The 4,641-nt window shown below is 35.3% G+C and overlaps 1 long non-coding RNA gene across 2 annotated transcripts in view; it reads left to right on the forward strand.

The window, feature by feature from the left end:
* The first annotated feature begins 388 nt into the window (after nucleotides 1-388).
* LOC107484446 (uncharacterized) overlaps nucleotides 389-4,641 on the forward strand; it is an 11,370-nt gene continuing 7,117 nt past the window's right edge. For both annotated transcript variants that reach the window (XR_008008484.1, XR_008008483.1), the window contains exons 1-2: nucleotides 389-1,204; nucleotides 1,327-1,521. This is a non-coding gene — a long non-coding RNA (uncharacterized LOC107484446). The remainder of the gene's footprint in view (nucleotides 1,205-1,326; nucleotides 1,522-4,641) is intronic.

Consider the following 4,641-nt stretch of genomic DNA (forward strand, 5'->3'; position numbering starts at 1 on the left):
ATAATTAGTTATTTGTGATTTATTTTAAGAAAATTATTTTGCTAAAGGTGATTAAATAGAGTTTCATGATAATTGAAGTTTAAATTAATTAGAATTTCTATATAATCTTTATTAGATATTTGGTATAATTGAAATTATAATTTTGATAAATGAAAAATAAGAAAGAATTGTATAATTTAATTTAAATAAATCCTATTTTGAATGAATTATGTTATTAATTTGAACTCCTAGAAATTATTTTATTAGAAATGATTAGATTGATATTTATAAATACTTTAAGTTTAAGTTAATTAATGTTTATGTACAATTTTTATTATGATTAATTACTTTATAAATTGAAATTAAAGTTTCAGAGATAGAAAAATAATAGAGATTTGTATGATTTAATCTAGAAAATTGATATTTGAATTTAAATTGTACTTTACAAAATATAATTAACTTGTTTATTTTATAACGTAAATTAGAAATAATTGATTAAACTTAGCAATATGTTGATAAATAATGTTTCTAAATATTTTTAATAGAGTACATTTGATTTTAAAATTATCCTATCCTCCAATTTTATCAAAATATCTATTCATATCTATCCATATTACTTTATAAAATCCCTAATTCCTAAATTCCCAAATCAAACTCAGAAACCCTAATTCCCAAATTGAGGAACCCTAACCCTAGCTTCCCTTTGCCTCAGCTGCACCCCACCCTTCTTCAGCGTAACACACTCACCCCTCATCTCAGCGCCGTTTCCCCCTTTCACTCACTTAGCTTCATCCCTCAACCCTAGCATTTTCTCCCAACGGTACAGAGAAGAGAGAAAGAAATGAGATTCGGAGAGTGAGAGAGAGCTCGTGTCCGAGAGTGAAGAGGAGATGTAGCTCGCGTTGCTGCCTCCATCACGACAAAACCGTCGTTCCTTGCTGCGCCGTCACCACCGTTCCATGGAGCTATCGCCGTCATCCACGCGTTGCTGAGAGAAGCCCGCGACCAGCCTTGTCATCGTCACCACCGCGGGTTGCCATCGCCATCCTCGCGAGCTGCCACCGCACCGCTGTTGTGGCACTCTGCTGCTGCCGCGTCTCACCAAGCCGCCGCTGGAGGAGGAAGGATCGCCAGTTCTGCCTCTGCTTCTTGTTCCTAAAATCTAATAAGAACGCCACTGCCCTGCTGGAGTTGCTGTTGAACCATTAGAACCACTACTATTTTGGTAAGCTTCACCTTATTTTTGATTCTTCCTTGTCGCCCAATTTGTCTCTATTGTGAAGCCTGTCGTTGAGATTGTTTGTATTAAACAAAATTGTCACTTTAAGTTACTCTACACCGCCGCAGCTGCCACCGAGGTCGCTGGTGCTTGTCAATAGTACTATTCTGGTTCTGAATCGATTAGTTCATGCCACTGCTGCTGCTGAGAAGTGATCAGAAATGCTGCTGCTGTTGGTTCAGTTCAAGGTTGTTGTTACCACTGCAAATTAAAAATAAAAGAAGGCTTTGTTGCGTTTGATTATCGAATTTCGGCTAGTCGAGGTAGGGGATTTAACGTTTTTAATTTAGAATGCCTACAAAGTTATTGGATAAGTGCAAATGGTTAATAGTAGTTAAGAATTTCTTAATTGATAAGAATGACTTGAAATGTGTTTGAGAATGGTTAGCTATTGTGATTTTTCTGAGTTATGATTTGAATTAAATGTGGCTGTGATTACTTTGAATTATAATTGAAATTAGATGTGGTTGTGAACTGTGACTGAGTTATTGATTCTGCGATGAATTGGTTGAGATTCTGATTTTGAGTGAATTATTGACTTGTTTGATGTTGAAGGGGATATTTGATGAATGGGAATGGCTGTGAAGTTTACTTGTAACTAGTTGAGATTGGTTTTGGTGGCTATTGAAGGATTGGAACTAAGAGATTAAACTGTTTTGAGAACCTGTGATTTTCTGAAATAATATAGTAAATTTTAAGAGTATCTAAATAATTTTGTAATGGTTAGACTAATTCTCTGTGTCATGATTTATTGATTCTGACTCGGCTGTGATTGTGGCTGGTTCCACTGTTGTAAGTGATCGATTTGATGATTGTGCGTACTGAATGTGGTAAGGGATAGAATAAATGGTGTTACTTTTGTTGCTGAGCTTGCTGGTGTGAATTGATGAGTTATTGTGTGTTTGAATGATGATGAGTGTATATGAAAAGTTACGCTTGGCATAGTGTAGAAAAGAAAAGGTTTGATGATGCTTAAGTACTTGACATCGTGTGAATTATTGATTCTGGGTTCTTGGGCTGTGTTGGCAATGAAGAAAATTTTGAATAATTGGAAAGAGGTTAAACGTGTGATTTTGGAAGGGTTATAAGTTCAAATGTGGTTTTTGACAAGTAAGGTTGTTGAAAATGCTTAAGGCAGAAATTCTGCATACATGACAGTAGAAAGAATCAATTTCTGGGAGCATCCCAGGTCATATACTTGAATGAAACTATTTTTGCATGAAACTTTACTGTGTTTTGAGCATCTCATAAAAAACTCAGAATTTATTGATGAGTGTTTTGGGAGAAATGAATTTTTGAAGATTGATGGTTTCTGCAGAAAATTCTGTTTCTTTACTGCAGAAGCACCAACTTCCAACTCACTTAACTTTCAATTCTGGTAAGTATTTGAGCTGAAACCAACGGCATTTTCAAGCTTCCTGTGTCCACAATCTTCATTTTAAATTTCATGTCAATATCCTATTTAACCAAGTAGATATGTTGAAAAGAGTATGGATAACTCACTGGATTTTGGAAACCGAATTCTAAAAGGCCTGGCTGTGTTTCTCACTTCATAACTTTTTCATATGACATGGTATTAATCTGGAATTTGATTCAATAAAAAGCTAAAAGAGTCTTGTTTGAGATCGTGAATTTTGAAAGGCATTGGATGAAAACTGGATTTTTAAGGAATTTACCAAACTTACTACTTGCTGCTGTTTTTCTGCATTTTCTTAGGAAACAATAACAGAATTTTAAGAGAGATGGTACAAGTTTTTATTGTGACTAAATTACCTCAACACCAAGTTTCTTGGAATACTAGTTTATTGAGTTTAATTTTGAAAGAATCCTATGATAAATGAAAGTTAGTTACGAATTGATAAGGTGAAAGTTGAATTGATATTGGAAAGGTTGAAGAGAGTTTGGTAAATTGTTTTGTTGGGACCCGTAAGGGTGGCTAAGCCCGAGTTTTAGGGGAGGTTCTGCCGGAATTTCGTAAAATCTGAGGTTTTACTTAAGAAAGAGTTTTATTTGATTACCTCTATAAAAGAGAATAAAAGTAGAGGACCTGTTGAAAGGTCATTTGTTGCTTGAGGCAACCCAAGAGATATTTATTTGTTGCTTGAGGCAACTCCTGAGATGTTTATGTGATAATCTGCTGCGTGAAGGCAGTCAGATAGATGGTGGTACGACCACTGAGAACGCTTTCCTGGGATACCTTGCTATAATGCTTTGCTGTAAGACAGAGGTTGCTTACAGAGGTATCAAGATTAGAGTGCTCCTGTAAGACAGAGGTTGCTTACAGTGAGTGTGTTGTTGCACCTGTAAGACAAAGGTTGCTTACAGTGTGTTGGGCGTATATTGGCTAATAAGTGCCGCCCTGCAAGACAAAGGTTGCTTGCAGTGGATACCCTGCAAGACAAAGGTTGCTCGCAGTGGTTATTGCCAACAGGAAAGCCTTATCCAGACAAAGGTTGCTGGGTAACGTCGGGAGCGGGTATGTAACCGACAAATGAGCTCATTACCTGCACTAGGGTTAGACATGCATCATCCTTGTGTGTGCATTTGCATTTGATTGGGTTTGCTCGTTGTACTTCCCTGTGATTGTGCTGTTTGCCTTGCTGTGATTTGTTTGTGTGTTGAATTGAATCTTTTGTTAGTGCTATTTGTTGGTGAGTGTATGATGATGATTAAGAATTGACGTTGTGATAGAAAATTAATTATGTGGTTGAAAAAATGTTTAAAGTGACCAGCATTATCTATGAGGTTGAAAAATGCTTAAAGTGACCAGTTTTATATTTTGGAATTTGTTTTGAGCTTAGATTTTTTAAATAGGTAAATAATTAGTAAAGTAAAACCAAAAGAGTAGTATTTCCAAAAAGAGTTTGACAAAACTATAGTTTCCTTGAGTATATTAATTATTTGCATTCTATTTCATTACTTTTACGGCATTCCCATTCCCTACTGAGAACGTGTGGTTTGTTCTCACCCCAAAATTCTTCCACCCTTTCAGTGACACAGGTTCGAAGACTCCGTTTGAAACTGCAGGCGATTATAGATCTTATTTATGGGTTAAGTTTATGACTTGAGTTATTTTCATAGAAGTTCCCTCGCCCTTGTTGCTTAACATTTTTATTTTATAAAGAGGGATAGGATTTGTATGTGAGTTTTATTTGAAATCTTTTGTATGACAGATATTATTATTAATAATTATGTGATTATTATTACTTGGTGATGCTTGCTATATGATTTGATAAATAAAAAAAAAATTTCTAGTATTTTTACTAAAACTGAATAGCGATATCGAACTAAAGGCTCAATAGTAAATAGTTAATAAAGGAAAGCAGGTTGGTAACACCTTACTTTCGGTACGATCATGACGTTCTGGAAGTTGGGTCGTTACA

This window comes from Arachis duranensis, chromosome 4 (genome assembly GCF_000817695.3).
Source record: "Arachis duranensis cultivar V14167 chromosome 4, aradu.V14167.gnm2.J7QH, whole genome shotgun sequence".
In the NCBI taxonomy this organism is placed as follows: domain Eukaryota; kingdom Viridiplantae; phylum Streptophyta; class Magnoliopsida; order Fabales; family Fabaceae; genus Arachis; species Arachis duranensis.